General features: G+C 49.1%; 1 long non-coding RNA gene across 2 annotated transcripts in view; it reads left to right on the forward strand.

The window, feature by feature from the left end:
- Positions 1-18,340, forward strand: part of LOC106008123 (uncharacterized) — a 54,988-nt gene that overhangs the window by 2,157 nt on the left and 34,491 nt on the right. The window contains exons 2-4 of one of the 2 annotated variants that reach the window (XR_015450884.1): positions 4,483-4,877; positions 12,305-12,391; positions 16,945-17,154. This is a non-coding gene — a long non-coding RNA (uncharacterized LOC106008123). The remainder of the gene's footprint in view (positions 1-4,482; positions 4,878-12,304; positions 12,392-16,944; positions 17,155-18,340) is intronic. The other variant, XR_001182634.3, reaches the window with a different exon arrangement.

Below are 18,340 nucleotides of genomic sequence, written 5' to 3' on the forward strand. Positions count from 1 at the left end.
TGATGTGGAGATGAGTGCATTGTAATCCCGTGAAAAGCTTCCCTAGTGCTTGAAAATCTTGGCGAACTTCCCAACCCCTAGGAAACACCAGTCTGCCCCCAAGCCGTGGGTGGGCAGAGCGCTGCTCCCTCTCCGGGCTCAGAGCTTGCGTCTCTGCCAGGAGAGGTGCACGGGGGCTGGCACGGAGCCCAAGCGAGCCTGGGTCCCAAGTCTGCCCGCCCGTGGCAGGGCTCCCCCCCCCGCCCCCACCCCGGCCTGGGCAGACACCTGGCAGGGAGCCGGAAGAGGAGGAGGAACAGGCTTTTTTTGGGTTAGTGCAGGGGAACTGATCGAGTGGGCCGCACCCTTTCGTGTGCGAGGACAGAAGAGGGAGGGCGAGGGCTGCGGGATGCAGCCCGGGACCTTGGGCTCTGCTTCGAGGCTGCACGGGTCGAGCTGGGGTCCGTGCCCAGCCCCTGCACCTGCAGCCCTCACCTTTGCTTCATGGCGCTCACCGTCTAGCTTGTTTATTTTTAGTAAGACGGGTCCCCCACTAACGTGAGTGAGAGGAGGAGGGGCCTCAACGACTCAACCAGGGCCCGGCAGGGAGGGCGCTCAGCGGACTGTGTGGGTCGCAGACTGGGTGGATCCGGGTTCTAAAGATGGTGCAGTGCAGCTGTGGTGCCCGCCGGCCAGGGCAGTGGAAGCCTTCCCTCTACCTTTCACGTGTTCCCGCGAAACAGCTCTGGCTCAGAGACTATTCCAGGAGCGCAGAGAGGGAGGGGCGCATCCCTGCGCCGTGAGGAAGGGGCTGCCTTAAGCCAAGGAGAAAGGGCCAAGCCCTTCTCGGTGACCGGGTGTGGGAATGTGGGCTGGGCGGGGAGTGCACAGGGGAGGTGAGAGGGGGCTGAGTCAAGGAGGACCCTGGCCGGGCTTAGGTGGAGGAATGCAGGTAAAGGTGGGAGGTCCCCTCAGGTCCCCAAGGAAGCGCTCAGAGCAGGGAATTGCAGGAGGGCTTGGGGAGGGGTCTCTGAGGTTGCATTTATTTTGCAAGTTATTGTTTTCTTTCTTCTCGTGGTGGTGGGAAGGAGAATGGTGTGTGTGAAAGGTCCTCGCTCAGCCTCCTTCAGCCCTGAGCCCACAGCAAAGGGCAAGGTGAGGACTCAGACCTCCAGGGGCCTCTGGCGCAGTTGACATTCAGGTCCCGTCCTGGTTACCCACGGCAGCAGGAGGGTGGAAACCCCTGCTGGAGAACTCCCCGTTGAAGCCATCGAGCCCAGTGCACACAGTTTCTGAGTGATAGTTACACTGATACAAACCGAATCTGCCCTGCTGATGTCTGGACGTCAGGCTTCAGGCTCCAGAAGGACAACAAATACATGTGCGCTGTCTAAGCCCCCATCTGTGGTACACTGTCACAGCATCCCTAGCAGACACGTAACCCAGACAGGCCAGAAGACCCAGCTGAGCCCCACTCAGCTTGGCAAACCGTGAACCACGGGCATGAAGCCACGGCACCTTGGGGACGGTTTTCTACCGAGTCAGCTGGTTAGCTTTTTTTTTTTTTGGTACCGGGGATCGAACTTAGGACCTTGCGCCTGCAAGGCAGGTGCCTGAACCACCGAGCTAAATCCCCAGCCCAGCTGGTTAGTTTTTGAAAGGCCCAGAAAACAGTTCAGCATTGCGTGGAAAATGCAGTAAGTCCACAATTGAATGTGCTCCCCTCTCCCTTCACGTACAGCTGCCTTACGGGGTTCACCACACAGAACTGGCTTCCCACATGTGTGTGAGCACAAGCCCCCCGACACGGGCTGCACACTTTGTACCGAGACCCCCAGATCTGCATGCACACGCAGCTCACATGCCAGGCTGTGCTTCTTACTCTCAGCTCCAAGACACACCTCTCTCCCAAACATTTGTATGCCTAAGAGTCACCGTTCCTCAGCACCTAGCCATTTATCCTGGCCAGGAGGTGCTACGCCAGCATCTTCAGAGTGAGACCAGTGCTGCCCTCCAGGCTGCCTTGCTGCTGCGGCTTCAGCTCATCACCAACCTTTGCAGCATTTCTATCTTCCCAGCGAGCATTTGGGCTCCCAGGTCACTATGGTAATGTGTCCTCCGTCACGGCTTGCTCTGAACCACAGCTCTGCCTGGAAGCAGGTGTGGGGTCTTTGCTTCCTGGGTTCAGAGTCCATATGAATTCCCCCAGGCTGCTGCAGCAAAGGCCATAAACTAAGGGGCTTAAAACAACAAACTTTATTTTCTCAGTGTTCAGGAGACCAGAAATCGCTCCTCTGTCCAGGATCAAGGAGAGCGGGCCGGGTGCAGGGGTGCAGGCTGAGGGTCCATCCCCCAGCACACGAGGCCCTGGGTGGAGTGAGGCCCTGGGTGGAGCGGGGTGCCTTGGGGAAGAGGGGGGCAGAGGGTACCGTGAGGCTGACTCCCCTTTCCCTTCTGCTGCTGGTGAAGGACTGTCAGGAGTCCAAGCACCCTGAGTTTTACCTGGCCTTGCGAGGTGTTTTAGAAGTGCAGTTGCTCAAGGCAGGAGGATAGGACAAACTTCATTTCACAGTCACGTTGGCATGACGCCTCACTGTGTGTGAGTCACTCGGCCTGAGTCTGGTTTGTGTTTTCCTTGGGCACAGGAGGATTTATAGCGGCTTGGAGCTGCCTGCAGGGACCAGGACTCAGCTGCAGCCAGGGCTGTACTGTGCCTCTTTCGGCACCCTCTTAAAATCCTAAGCGTTTTCTTCCTTCCCCAGCTTCCACCCTGCTTTGCTTTGCCCTCTGAGCAACTGCCAGATTCTTCATTGCAGTTCGCCTAAGGCAGACACATATCTGGTTGCACTGTGCTCCTCAGCATTTACCTACTCTCTGACTTGGCCAGGGAGGCTGGCAGCTCCCCTGGAAAACAGCCTGGCATCCCTTAGGGAGCACACAAGCCAGGGCGTTGCCACCTGGCTCGGATTCCTCTTCTCCGTTCAGCAGTAAACGGGTCAGATTGCAACATTCGGTGCACTGAAGCCATTAGATTGACATCCCTTCCTGGTGGGGAGCCAGGAACTGACACGACATCACTGTGGACTTCCTGTGGCTTTCAGGAAGAGCTTTCAGGACATCCTAGTGAGACTGTGGTTCTCTTCAGCTCCAGGTGACTCCCGTGGGGTCCTTGATCTAGAAGGAGCAGGGAGTTTGGAGCACTTCGGCTGATGCAAGCTATTTCTGCTGGTTTTTTATGTTCTGCATGTGTGGCACAACCTGGTTAGGCGAGGCATTGGTCATCCTTAGATTTGAATGTGTCTAGAGAATATGAAATTTTAAGGATGCTAGTATAGAATTAGATTATTTCTTGCTTAAAAATTAGTGTATTACAGATGAAGTAGGTGGGCAAGGCCGTAGGTCAGGAGGTGACACCATTGAAGACAGTTTGCTACTCAGAGGTCTGAGGTGGGTGTGCCATGCCTGGGGGTCACACAGGAAGTTCTGGGGAAGAACAGTGGGCAGAGCCTGGAGGGCCTGGAGAAAGGAGGAGGTGAGGCGGGGTGCACAGGCTTGGGCCAGCTGGTCTGAACAGTTTCAGTGCACTCGCCTGGGGCAGGCCCTGGCTGGCTGGTACCGGCCCGGGTGGTCAGTGCCGGTGGAGGTGGACAGGGCCTGGAGCATAGGTGGTTGGGCTTTGGACTCTGGATTAAAGTCAGCAAGAGTCCTGACCTCAAGGTTTTGGGGTGGAGAAAATAAAAGAGAGCACATTGCTCTAACACTCCTGCCTCAACCATGGCTCTGCGGCTGAAGTGTGATGACCAGTCTGATTCAGGCATGACTGTCCAAACATCCCCTTTCTGCAGGGACATCAGTCATGGTGGTTAGGGCCCACCCTGTGACCTCACTTACATGGAGTCTGTGAAGACCCTCTGTCCTGAGATGCTGGAGCTAGGCCTGGAGCACATCTTTGTGGTGGAACACAACCCCGTGGCATGCATGTCCCATCTGAGATTCCTGTCTGCATGTGTTGCCCCTCTGATCAAATTCCTGCGGGACCCCTCTGCCCTGCTCCAGCCCCTGAGCCCGAGCCACCCAGCTTGTGCTAATCACGGTGGTCTTGTCCCCTGGGGTGGCCAGTGGAGAGGGGCGGGAAGGGTGTTAGGAGAGGTGGAGAAAACGCCAGAGTGACTTGGTTTTGTTGGCTGTATTTAGTGTCTTAAGAGCTTGGCTTTATCATCATCAAGATGTCAGCAGGACGAGCCTTTCTGTGTGTTTGTCCTCAAATCAGTCGTAATGGTTTGCCAGGTGAAGTCTCACACATATTCAGGGTTTCATGACCATGTTTGCAATGAAAAGAAGAAAGCAAGGGCCCGAGAGTTTGAAGCCCTGTGCATGAAGCCACCATGGGCAGCGGTGGGATTGAGACCTGGACCTGGAATACCCTTTGTCTTTGTCACTCTGAACGAGTTTGGGCCTTCTTCAGCTTCAGCTATCTTGGTTTTTTTTTCTCTGGCACCACAGGCTGAGAAATGGATCAAAGGTGCGTTTACCTGGCTCATGGTTGTGCAGGCTGAGAACATTGAGATGGCGGCCACTCGAGGTGGGGCTCTGGAGAGACAGGCGTCCTAGCTCCAGCTCTCCTGCTCTTCCTACAAACCACAGTGCCATTGGATGTGGGCCACGCCCTCGCGGCCCCATTGAACCCTAACCACCTCCCAGAGGTCCTGGCCTGGCTGCCACTTGGACTCAGCGGGATTAAGGCTTCGGTCCTTCCCGGCTCTGATGCCGCTCAGGCCTCCACTGTGAGCAGCCTCTGTCTTCCCACTCTGTGCTCTGACTCACGCGCAGGCAGATGGTGCTGCAGCTGGAAGCTCTGCAGCCCACAGGAGCAGAAAAGCCAGCTGAGAGTGACACAGGTAATGAGGGCATGGGAGAAACCGTGTGTGGACGGGGCTGGTGCCAGATGGGACTTTTAATTCAGAGACCGGAGAAGTAAGGCCAAGTCAAGCATTGCAGCAACATACACAAGACTGTAACTGGGCTGAGGGAGGCTCGAGCTTCGGGGAGTCACAGTGGTCACAAAATGGGGACCAGGCTGCTCCAGGAGCACTGGGAGCCACATGTGCTTATGCATTTGCTGGGGTGCCTGGGGTCCAGGAGGTTTCCACTGGCCAGCAGGCTCCGGACGATTTTTCTTGTGTGGGACTTGGGCCTCAAGGTGGGCACGCTGAATTTGGCTTAGGTATTGCTGAACCCCTTTTGTAGCTGGGGCCATCGTGTTGTGTAAACATCCTGGCTTGTGGTTCCAGTGTGGGCCTTAGGGTGGGGCTGGAGGACTTTAGATGACCCGGCTGCTGCAGCAGCTGAAGGAGCATGAGGGAGGGGTAGGGAGGGAGAGGCAGAGGGAGAGACAGAGAGAGAAACGTGCAGGTCCAGCAGGCAACCGCTGTGTCTTTACCCAGAACTGAGTAGACTCTCACTCAAAGGTTAAGGGAGCAAAAGGGGCAGACACAATTCGAAGGCAGAGACCCCGAGCCTGTATCTCTTCCACTCACCCATCAGACGTCTGCAGCCCAGGTGAAGAATCAGGGTTCTCAACAAAAGTGGCCTTTAGGTCCCCTAGGAGTAACCGAGGCAACTGTCACTCGTCACAAGCCATGCATCAGAGGAGTTGTCCACTGCGAGGCTGGTGGGAAACCAGTACTGCACTGCCCGATCGGGTGATCCCCGAAGTCCGTGCTTTTTAAGCCACCTAGTATTTTCTTCTTGGTAGTAATTTCCCCATATTGTGCAGAGATCCTGCTTCTGGGGTTTATTAGGGTCTCACGTTTGGTCTGCTGAAAAGAACACAGGGTAGAGAAGCAACTTACTGCACTACAGAGGGGGGAGCAGCCTTACTGCACCCAGCTGTTTATTCTGTTCTCCCAAACTTTGCCCCCGTGGAGGCGCCTAGCTGTCACATTCTGCTCAGGCCCTTTCCCCCAACCAGCTGGGCGAGCTGATGAGGCCCTGCCACCCCTGTGCATCCAAGAGTGGGCAGAGCAGGCGAGAGGAGACTCCCATTAGTCAACCTCCAGTCGTGTGTGTGTGTCAGGAATTGGGCTAAATTAACGCTGTCAGTAAGTTACATCTCACTTCCTCCTCACCCAGCGCTGGAGGTAAAATAGTCACTCACTTTTAGGTACTAGAGAATGCCAAGGAGCAGAGGAGTTAAGCGGCCAGCCCGGAGGGAGGCCAGCATCGGGTGCCCTGCACCACCTGGGTTTTAATGCGCCCTGCACTGGGGCTGGGTCACGCTGGGAGGAGGACTGAGAGGTTAGAGGATTGAATGGGGCGAGGAGGGTACCTACCGACGACAGGAGAGGAGGAAAGCAGGGAGCTGTGAGAGGGACAGACGGGCTGAGGCCTCGGCCCAGGCAGAAGTACTCGTGTGAAAATGTGGCGGTCGCCGGGTCCGGCTGCTGTTCGCCTGTCACCACCCTCCACCCTGGGCTCTGCAGAGCCATCTCCCCACCCCCGCTCCCTGCACGGCTGGTCCTTCCCTTCGGGCTGAGACGGGCACTTGCTGCTCTCAGGCATGGCCTTGGCTGCACGCTCTGTCTTCAGGGTCAGGAGCCCCCACAGGCTGGAGGGCAGCGATCGCTCCCCTGTCTGTGTCCCAAAGTCCGCATCACCCCCACCTGTTTCTCCACCCGGCAGGGTAGCAGCACTGCTTTCCTTCCGGTTGTACTGGATCTTCAGTTTTGCAGCTTTTCCAGCCCGAATGACCTTCATGACACCCAGCAGAGGCACAGAGCCTGCAGGGCGAAGGGCCACAGGGTGAATGGCCGCAGGGCCTGCCTCCTCTTGCTGCTGTAACAAACTGCCTCTACTTGCACAAAGGGGCTGAATTTGTCCCCGTTTAGTGCGTGGCAAGTCTGCTGTGAAGAGACACGGAGTGGCTCACCTGTGGCAGGGCAGGGATGATGATTTGGTGGTTTACGGGGGGAATACAATCAAATACTTGAATATTTGGGCAAAAAACATCCAGGAAGCCAAGTCCTGCAATGTAAGAGTAATTCACGGAGGAAACACATCCAGGAGGGATTCCAAGCATAGGTGTGAGTGTGCGTGCAAAGGAGTGTGAAGAAAGTGACGACCTCGGGCTGAGGGGCAGCTCCGAATTCACACCTCCAGGGAGAAGCCCAGCAGGGCTCCAGTGCAGTGCTCTGGGCTGAACACCTCTGGGCGTCAGGGGAGGAGCAAGCTCTTCCCAGGGGCCGTCGTTAGAGCCCAGTGAGGGTCCCAGGACTGCTGCCTGAGTGCCGGGAAGACTTGCTTAAAGGTGGGCCTGCAGCCCACCAATCCAGGCGCGGTCTGCAGTGCCCAAGCGCCAGGCGCAGGTTAGCGTATTTGCGGTTGCACTGTGCTTCCAAACCTAGCATGTCCCGATCCCCCAGCAGTGTGGGCCAGAGGATGGGGCGGGGGAGCCCCAAGTTTAGTGCCTGCTGACAGCAGTAGTGTCCCACCTGGGGCGCTGGGGCGGGGCCGCAAGAGCTCTCTTTGGGGCCCCTTTCTGAAGGAAGGCCTGCTCGAACTTGTCAGGAAAAGGCCAGGCAAGTCAGGCATGGCTTAAGGTTTACGCTGGGGACGGATTCTAACAAGTATTGCCATGCTTCTTTATCCAGTCTGATTTTCAGGACCCGGCAAAACCAAAAGCCACAAGCAAACCCTGGAAACTCGGGGTAGCAGTGCCCTTCACAGACTTCCTGTGCATCTGGTCTCTACCAGATTGAGGCCCGGTGTGGGGGGTGGCCCCACCCACCTGCCTGGCCTGACACCGCTGGACCCCGCAGGGGACCCCATTGGCCTCGAGAGTGTCCCGTGTGGGTATCTGGGGGGCTTTTCCTGGAGCTGCGCTCGGCACCTGGCCGTGAGACAGGCTCTGAGGCAGGGCCTGCAGCTGAGCAGCAAGGTGTGATGGGGCCAGGGACTGGGGAGGCTGGGGGAGCTGCGTGGGTTCCCCCACTGAGCTGGCCTCGGGGTGGAGCAGGCTGCTCTTTCCTGCAGAAAAGCCATCTGCCCTTCCACGGTGGGAGGCTCTGCCTCCTCCTCCAGGTGCTGGAGGCGATGACTAATAGAATGATCGGTGCCTGCTTAGTCACCTGGCGATAAGGGACACCCCTTATCCCCCTCGGGTCATGGAGGGTCAGGTGCTTTACGGGGTCAGGAAGGCTGGTGGGTTCTCACGGGTGCTGCTTCTGAAGGGGGGGGGGTTTCGTGCTCTGCCTGCAGGGCAAGGAGCCCATCAGCATGAGACCACAGTGACCAGCATGGACTGAAACAGTGGCAGGAATCAAAATGGTGCTGGACGTACTTGATAGATTCAGTTCCAAACAAAAATGTGTTTATGGCCACCCAAGGTTGGAGTCGTATGTGGAAAACAGGTCAAGGGTCGGTATGGGGAGTTTACGGCTGCCTTCCACACCCAGGTGAGTTCTCGTCTGAAGTGCCGGACAGACTCAGCTCTGTCCAGGGAAGCAGAGTGGTAACACTGACCCCAGGCCGAGTCTGGCCACTGCCCACTGCCGTCCATCGACATAGCTGGAGCACAGCCCTCCACCCCTCAGGTGTCGTCTCTGGATTCTTTTACTGTGCAGTGGCAGCACTGGGCAGGGCTCACAGACCTGTGTGACTTGCAAAATTGAAAATATTTATCATTGGGTCCCTTAGAGAAAATCGTTTCCAGCCGTGTGTTACACCATGGCCACCATCTAACCCTGCATGGTGGAATGCAGAGCTGGACCCCTGGTCACTAAGTAGAAATGACCAGGCCCCATGGAGGCTTGCAAGAGGGCTCAGTAGGGACACAGATGAGCCCACACTCTGGTTTCTGCTCTTGTCTTTCTTAGATTGTTCCTGTGCTGTGGATTTGTGGGAGAAAGTAGGTCATTTTTCTTTAGAATGTCTCACATTCTGGACGGGACCGAGTGCTTCCATGAGAAGTCTTTTCACTGGGTTCTTCCTGTCCTGTGTTACCTATAAATTAGTGCTTAGACCCAGGGGCTTGGCTGGTTTCAGGTTCAGTTTTGCAGGAGATGTGTGACTCCTGTCACATCAGGGCAGCAGTCTGGTAACTCCTGGGACTCACTTCTCCTAACGCAACTGCTGAGTTCTCTTTTATGAGTAGCTCAAAATGTATGTGAAGAGCAAAATAAAAGATAGATACTAGGAAATAGGGAGCTAGATCTTTTGCAAAAGGAAAATGGATCAAGAGATAGAGGGAGGAGGCAGGGATGGGGAAGGGAGTGAAAAAAGAATTATGATGTGTTTGTACATGTACGAACTCCCCCGGGGGATGTGACCACTATGTACCACAAACATGGACTCATAAACAGAGCGGTTTAATAGAAAAGCCATAGCACACTAAGGATATTTCTGGCCAGTAAGGGATCTGCCTGCCTCCCTTCCTTCCTGCCTGCCTTCCTTCCCTTCCTCCTTTATCACTGCTCAGGACTTGGGCTTTGCCTGTCTCTGATGGTTCCTTTAGTTCCTGTGTCTTAGGGAACTCTAGTCACAGGAAGGGAGAAGAGAACCAAGATGTGTACTTGCTCATCCTGGGAGAGACTTCTGCTTGCTTTCTACTGGCAAAGAGGTCCACATTTGGATTGAAGGGGTCATGCAGTCAGTATTGGTCAGGACATAGTAAATTCTCTGCCCCGAGAAAGGCCAGGTAACTGCTTTTCTCCATGATGTCTTCCTTGTTATGAATTTCCTACCAAATTGGTGAAAGGACACTCTCTTTCTTTAGGGAAGATATATAGAAATAAAAATTTCTACCTTTTTTGTGTTGAAAAATACCATGATCTTACATTTACCTGAGTGATTTATCCACTCACATGGATTCTAACTTCAGTATTTTCCTTAAGAACTTTTCTTTTTTCTTTTTTTTTTTTTAACTTTTCTTTTTTCTATGATTTTCTGTAAGTCATACTTGGAGAAGAAAAGTCTAAAGCCAGACAAATTTACCTGCCTTTGTAGAAGACCCCATGTTTGCTTTCCCTTTAGAAAATTTAGAATCTCTCCTTTTTATTTTGTGTTCTGAATTTTCCTGAAGGTGTGTATACATGTTAATCTTATTTCATTCTCTTGTTTTCTTGGCATTGGATAAGCTCTTCAATTCAGAAATTATATATTCCTTTATCTTTGGGAACATTTCATTCATATTTCTTTGATAATCTCTTCTCCTAATTTTATTCTGTCCTCTTTTTTGAAACTCCTGTATTGAGAAAATTTTTGAGTGTATCATCAATACTTTTTTATGTTGTTTCTCATCCCTTCCATTTCTTAGTCTTTGGTACTTAATGCAAATTCGTCTTGCAGGTTTTATTTTAAAATTTTGCCAATAATTATTAAGTGGCTAATAAGTTCTTTCTTTTGTCTGATCTTCTTCCACAGCATTTTATTATTTTCTCATAGATGCATTTGTCAGAGGCCTTTTGTGTTTGTGTAATGTTGCTTTCTTCACCATGTGCTGGGGGCTCCCGCTGTCTTGTTTTTCTGAGTTGTGTATTTACACCGAAGGGTGTAGATCCACACAGTGTCCTAGGGAGGCAGGGTGTGTTTTCTATGTTTCCCCAATAAACTTTTTGTTTTGAGAGATAAAACCAATTAGAATTTTTTTTTTACATGGGGAGACCATGCTGATGAGAATTTTCATTCTCAAGTACAATGTTTAGAGCCTGTTTGTGGTTCTAAAATGCCCTTAAACTAAACTTGCACTAAACTAAAATCGAAATGGATTAGGATCTAAATATTAAAATAGAAACGCTGAATTGCCTGGAACAGAAGTTAGGTAGAACTCTTAAAGACATTGGTGTAGGAAAAGATTTTATGAACAAAACCTCAGTTGCCTGTGAACTAGCACAATCAACAAGTGAGATCTCTTCTTATTAAAAAGCTTCTGCACAGCAAGAGAAACCACCAACAGTGTGAAGAGACAACCCACAATGTGGGAAAACTTCACCTGCTGTTTCTCAGACAAAGGTCTACTATCTCGAATCTATACAGAACTTAAAAAAAATCAGACCTCCCAGATTTAAAGACCCAATCCAAAAATGGGCATCTGAAATGAACAGACATTTCTCAGACAAAGAAGTAGAAATAGCAGATAAACATGAAAAAGTGTTCAACATTACTGGTCATTCTAGAGATGCAAATGAAAACAACACTGAGATTCCACCTCACCCCAGAAAGAATGGCTGCTATCATGAAATCAGCCAATAACAAATGCTGGCGGGGTTGTGGGGAAAGAGGAACACTGCTTCACTGCTGGTGGGAGTGTACACTGGTGCAACCACTGTGGAAATCAGTATGGAGATAGCTCAAAGAACTAGTACTGGAAGTCCCATTTGACCCTGCTATTCCACTGCTGGGGATCTTCCCCAAAGAATTATAAGAATCATACCACAGCAATATATGTGCACCCATGTTCATAGCACAATTTATAATAGCTAAAACTTGGAAGCAGCCCAAATGCCCATCAACTGGAGACTGGATAAAGAAAATATGGGTTTTAAAAAATAAAATGGAGTACTACTCAGCCATAAAAAATGAGAAATTAGAGACATCTATAGCTAAATGGATCCACATTGAATACTCGTAAGTGAAATAGGACACACATGTGTAAATACCAAGTAGTTTCTCTAGTGTGAGAAACAGTAAATAAGGACTAAAAGGTATAATAGATAATGTGAAATAGGAAGAAAAGGGGCAAAGGGGAGGGGGAATTGGGAGGGGTAGGTGAAAGGAAAGAAAGGAATGGAATTAATATGAGAAAATGAAAAAATGGAAACAAAGTCTTTGTAAATAGGGAGGGATGGAGGGGTTGAAGGGGGGCAGGGGAAGGGGGAAAAAATAAGAACCAAGATGGATTATGCACAAGTGCAAATTTCCAATGATGAATGTCATTATATTGTACACCTAAAATGTACCAATAAAAGGATATACAAAAAAACCCCCACAACTGACTGCTTCTAAGTGTGGGCTGAAGGAGAATCTTTTGCTCTGAAGCTGTGGGCCTAAGCTTGCTAAAAACCAAACACAAGTGTCAGCATTCAGTTGGTGGAATTACAGCATGAGTTTAAATATCATCCTGCAAGGTTATCAGCGGTTTAAATGAGGGTGCTTAAACTGGATTGTAGGCAAATGGGAGGAACCTGATGAGGGTGGGGACACGGAATTCCCAAATTCTGATAAGATTATTTTGTGTGGGAATGGAGAATGGTAGAAGAAACAAACCAGGATCAGGCTGAATTACTCGACTTGGGTCCATTAATCAGTGATTATGAATTTAATGTTGCAGATTGTGGAATTTAAAACGGTGCTTAGTCCATTTGGTTGGTTGGCTGAAATATGGATCAGAAGATGACCCGCTGTGACTGAGCTGCAGGTGATGATGCTATTCCTTGTTTTACTCTTGATGAGGTCGTTCAAAGCCCAAGGAGATGGGAATGTTGGAGTGGATTTGCCAGGTTAACCCTACTCCATACTGGGAGGGCCCAGAAAATGTACCCTTCGCTAATACCTCAAGAAACATATTTGAAGGGCTCTGTCATCGCTGTTCTCTGTATGCCAGACCCTCTTAGGGTGGGGACCACTGTCACTTCATTGAGAAACATAAATGTGCTGAATATATTGGGTCCGAGAGAGGCAAGGGCCAAGTGTCAGTGCTCAACAGCTAAGGCAAGGCGAAGTGTCCTGACTGTAAAGGACAGCAGAGGCAAAGCAATGCTCACAATGGTCTGACTCAGGTGGACCCATGGGATTGGCTAATAACCATTGTATTTCCAGAGGTGAAATAAGTAGAACACCTCCTAAAGTTTTACTGGATTTATATAAGCAGAAAACTTGTAGAGCACATGAACAAAAATCTATCTTAAATTATAGCCACAGAGATTCACAGTTCCTCAGCCAAATTCCAGATTTCACCCAGTTTATGGACACAGAAGCCATTGAATGAAAGAGAGGCCAGATCCCCATTGAGGATGGACTTAGATGCACTATCAGAGTTACACTGTTAATCTTTCCCTATCCTTCCCCAAGAGGGCCTATGGCCCACCAGGGCAACCACACATTGCATAAAAGGAACTGATCAGACATTTCAGGGACTGCTGGACACTCCTTCTGACCAAAGCTGATTCCAAGGTTTTTGGAACCTTGTGGCCCTCCAGCAAGAGCAGGGCCTCTGGGTGTCAGAAGAGCACTGGAGTTTTAGCCCAGGTCTGGCTCACAGTGGGTTCAGTGTGTCCCCAAATCTGTCCTGTGGTTCTTTCCCTGGTTTCAGAATGGAATAGATACTCAGTACTTGGTAGAATCTCCATGTTGGTTCCCTAATCTGTGATATGAGAGGGCTTTTACGGTGGGAAAGGCTGAATGAACGCACTAGAGCTGCCTTTATCCAAGTAAACAATAAATACAAAATAATATCACATTCTTGGAAGAATTGCAGGATTTAGGGCACCACCAAAGCCTTGAAAGATGCAGGGGTTGTGGTTTCCTCCCCACCCCTGTGTAACTCTCCCCTTTGTTCTGTGCAGAGTGACGGTGGATTTCTGTAAATTAATCACGTGGCGGCTCCAGTTGCAGCTGCTGAACCAGATGCAGTTTTCTTACATGAGCAGATTAGCACATCTCCCAGTAACTGGTGTGCAGCTACTGATTTGGCAACTGTCTTTTTCTTCATACCTTTCAAGGCCCACAAAAATCAATTTTCTTACAGCTGCGATGACCAAAAATACACCTTTACCATTCTACCCCAGGGGCATTATTGACTCTCCTTCCCTGTGGGACAACTTAGTTTGCAGGGACTTTGAGTACCTTTTCCTTCTACGGGGTTCTCACTGGTTCATTACATTGATGATGTCATGCTCATTGGACCAAGTCAGCAAGAAGTAGCCATTACTCTATACTTGTTGGTAAAGTCATTGTGTGTCAGAGGATCGGAAATAAATCCAACTAAAATTCAAAGCCACTCTACCTCAGTCACCTCAGTGCAATTTCTAGGAGTCCAGTAGTGTGGGGCATGCAGAGAGATCTCTTCTAAGGTGATGGGTAAGTTGTTGCACCTGGCCCCTCCTACAGCAAAGAAAGAGGCCCACCACCCGATGAGCCTATTTGGATTTTGGGGGCAACGCATTCCTCACTTGGGTGTGTTACCCAAGCCTGCATATCAAGTGACTGAGAAAGCGATGGCTTTGAGTGGGGCCCAGAACACAAGAAAGCTCTTTGAACGGGTCCAGTCTGCAGGGCAGGTTGCTATGTCACTGGACCACATGACGGAGCAAATGCAGTGGCATTTGAGGCAGATAGCGATGCTGTTTGCAGCTTCTGGCAGGTCCCTACAGGTGGATTACAGAGGAGGGGCTTAGGTTTTGCAGCAAGGTTCTGCCATGATTTAGAAACAACAACTTGCTTGGCCTTTGACCTTAGTGTAAAGTGAATACTTGAACATGGGACATCACATTACCATGTGACCTGAGATGCTCCTCATGAACGAGGTATTATCTGACCCACTGAGTCATAAAGTGAGACGTGCACAGGAACAATCCATCATCAGTGGAAGGAGTATAGACATAACTGGACTGAACAGGTCCTGAAGGCACATGAACAGTGGCCCAAATGCCCATGGTCCCTAACTGCCTCCTGTCTCCCAGCATGCGCCCATGACCTCATGGTGTGTACTCTGTGGGCATTTAACAGAGGAAGAGAAGATTGAGTCCTGGGTTACAGATGTTTCTGCATGTTACGCAGGCACCACTCAGAGGTAGACAGCTTTAGCACTGTAGATGCTTTCCAGGGCACCCCGGAAGGATAGTGGCGAAGAGAGATCTTCACAGCGGGAAGAATGTCAGGCAGTAAACCTGATCACACATTGTGCTTGGCAGAAGAAAATGGCTCTCTGTGGGCAAGTACACCACAGTGTGGGCTATAACTGATGATCTGGTTTGACGCTCAGGGACGTGGGAGGAAAGCAGCTAGAAAATTGGTGACTAAGGTGCTTGTGGTAGAGGATGAAGACAGACTTCCACATGGGAGAAGGGAAACATGGAAATATTTTCCCAAAGGTGACCTCAGTGCAAGAAGAGCTTAATTCTCAAGTGAGTAGGGTGACTTATTCTGTGGATGTCAACTTCTTTCCTCAGCCACCCCTGTTGTTGCTTAATGTTCTCATGAACAAAGTGGCCATGGTAGCAACTTTGGGCTCAGCAGCACTGATTTCCATTCACCAAGGATGACCTGGCTATAGCCATTGCTGAGTTCCCAACCTGTCAGTGGCAGAGACCAGCCCCGAGTCCCCGGTATGTCATCATTCCTGGAGTCATGGGCCCATGACTTGGTGGCAGGTTGATTCTATTGGACTATTTCCTTCATGGAAGGGACAGAATTTGCTTTCCCTGCACCTAATGCTTCTGCCAAAGCTATCACTTATGGACTTACAGAATGCCTCATCCACTACCAAGGTATTCTACACAGCCTACCCCTGACCAACAAACCCACTTCATGGCCCAAGAAGTGCAGCAGTCACCTCATGCTCATAGAATTCATTGGCCTAACCATGGCCCCCACCATCCAGAAGCAGCTGGATGGATCGAACAGTGTGATGGCCTTTCAAAGATGCATTTATGGTGGTAGCTCAATAACAATACCTGTCAAGCTAGGTCTGTGGAAATGGTCCCTGGAAGGCTGTATATGCTCTGAATCAGTGTCTAATATTTGGTACTGCTTCTCCCATAGCCAGGAGTCAAGAGGCCAGGAGTCAAGCGATGGAAATGGAAATGGCACTACTCACCATCATCCTTAGTAACCCACTAGCACTTTTTTTTGTTTCCTGATCTTGCAACCTTTTCCCCAGCTGGCCTAGAAGTCTTAGTTCAGAGGGAAAGGGCTTCTACCATAGGCATATCAATGATTCTATTGAACTGTAAGTTAAGGCATCCCTCTTGCCATTTTAGGGTTCTCATGACCCCAAAGGCTGAGTAAATAGGCTGTAACAGGAGTTTTGGTCGGGGCGGGGGTAATTGGCTCAGACTACCATGGGAGGAATTGGACTACCACTCCACAGTGGAGGTAAGGAAGAGTACGTTTGGAGTGTAGGAGATCTCTTGGAGCATCTCCTAGTTTTACTGTGCCCTGCTCTTAAGGTCAGTGGGAAACTACAACAGCTCAATCCAGGCAAATGACAAATGGTCAAGACCCTTCAGGAATGAGTATATGGCTGACCCAGTGAGGCAAAGAACCGATCTGCTGAGGTGCTTGCTGGATGTCATAGAAATACATAATGAGTGGTATAAGAAGGTAGTTATAAACACCAACCATGACCATGTGACCAGCTACAGAGTGAGTATTGTAATTGTCAAGAATATTTCTTTCCTATTTTAGCATGTTTGCACATATAAACACACGTTATGCAGATATCTTTGTTTTCTGTCTTTGTATTCTTACACCATGTAACATAACATTGATTGATTTAATAGCAGCACTTAAGTATTGTTAAATCTACATTAAAGTTACATAATGCCAGGGGAAGTGTAACCATTGCTGAAGGAAAACTTTTCTTCTGTACAGGGGAGGAATTAGTGCAATTCCAGTTGTACACAGGATAGTTGTATTACGTGAGGTGCAATTATGAACTTGCTACTGTCTTTTTGTAAATTAAATATGGTTTAAGGAGACATATCTGGTTGTCAAGTCAACAAGGGGTGGATTGTGACTGCTAACTGTGGTATGTCCATTCTACTAGATTAGAAAGCACACGAGCAAAGCACAATTCTAGGCCGGTCTGCTTTGTGTTTCAAGAGGTGGCTGGCAGTAGACTAGCAGACTGAGGAGGGCCACCCATCTCATTGTTGGTGGCACCAACCATGTGCTTGTAGCCTGGATGGAATAAAAAGGAAAGAGGAAAGAAGCTGGCGTGTAGTGCTGAAAAGCTACATTCTGTTTCAGTGGCTGCATATTTTGCTGCTGTTGTTTCCTGTGGATATAAGACTCTAGTTTCTTCAGCCTTTCGGTGTTGACTCATATCAGTGACTCTCCAAGGAGCTTGTCTTAGTCGCTTTCTCAGCACTGGGACACAAGAAGAGACACCTGAAACTTGAAGGAGGCAAAGCTTGCTTTGGTCCCCTCAGTGGACCGCCTCCTCCAACCAGACCACAGGTAACTCTGACCTCTTACTTCAGTTTTTTCTGCTTGTTTCTTTGACGTGTGCAGTTATCTGTTGGGAATTCCACTTTTCTTTAATCTGTGATTAGGGACTGTTTATGTGCCCCTATCTGAGAGATAGGGCAATTTTGTCCACGATAAAATTCCTAATCCCAATCATTAATAGCTTATCCTGGAAGATTTTACTCTTGCTCATATCAGGCCACACAAAAGGCATTTCTGGTCAGATGAGGACTTTTTGACCCCTTCATATAACTTTCTAGGACCTAGACATTTTGAGTTTGATGGTTCCTTAAGCTCCTGTGCAGTAGGGAACTCTTCATGTAGGTACAGAAAGGAAAAAGAAGAGATTGCATGTGTGCATCCTAAGAGGGACACATTCCACTTTTCTTACTGGCAGAGTAATCTACACTGGAATGAAGAGGTTACACAATCAATGCTAGTCAGCACCTACTAAAAATTTTGCATCACGGAAGTCCTGGTAGCTGCCTTGACTACCTGATGTCTTTCTTTTTACAAGTTCCCCATCAGTTTAGTGAAAGAATATCTACTAGAGAGGATGCATGGGAGGAATTTTCTCTAATTCTTTTCTAATCCTGTTAGAATCATAGTTCTAATATTGAAAAACATACCAATCTTGCATTTACATGGCTGATATATTGGCTCACATGGTTTCTAATTTAAGAATTATTTTCCTTAAGAATTTGTCATTTATATATGATCTTCTGAAATTCATCCTTACAGAAGAGAAGTCTGATGCCAGATTGATTTATATGTCTTTGTAGAAGTTTCTATTTTTTCTTTCTGTCAAGAAAATTTAAGATCCTTAGTTTATTTATGAAATTTTGTGAAGAAGAATGTAAATGTTATTTTTTTCATTTAGATGCCTACTTGGGATTGATAGGCCCTTTCAGTATGTTTTTTATCTTTGGGGAAATTTCTTTGATGATTTATTATGATACTATTTTTCTGTCAAATCTGTAATTCCTCTAATTAGATATTTTTTGAGTGTGTCATCAATTTACCTTTTTTCTTGTCTCTTCTACTTTTTGTCTTTTGTCTTTACTCAAATATATCTTGCATATTTAGTTTTAAATTTTTTATTTTGCAGTAGCTCTGGAATGGTTAATATCTTTTTCTATTCTCTGATATTCTTTCAGAGATTTTTATTAACTTCTTA

The sequence above is a fragment of the Heterocephalus glaber genome, unplaced genomic scaffold, assembly GCF_053883595.1.
Source record: "Heterocephalus glaber isolate CG9 unplaced genomic scaffold, H.glaber_assembly_v1.0 deba00001104, whole genome shotgun sequence".
Classification (NCBI taxonomy): domain Eukaryota; kingdom Metazoa; phylum Chordata; class Mammalia; order Rodentia; family Bathyergidae; genus Heterocephalus; species Heterocephalus glaber.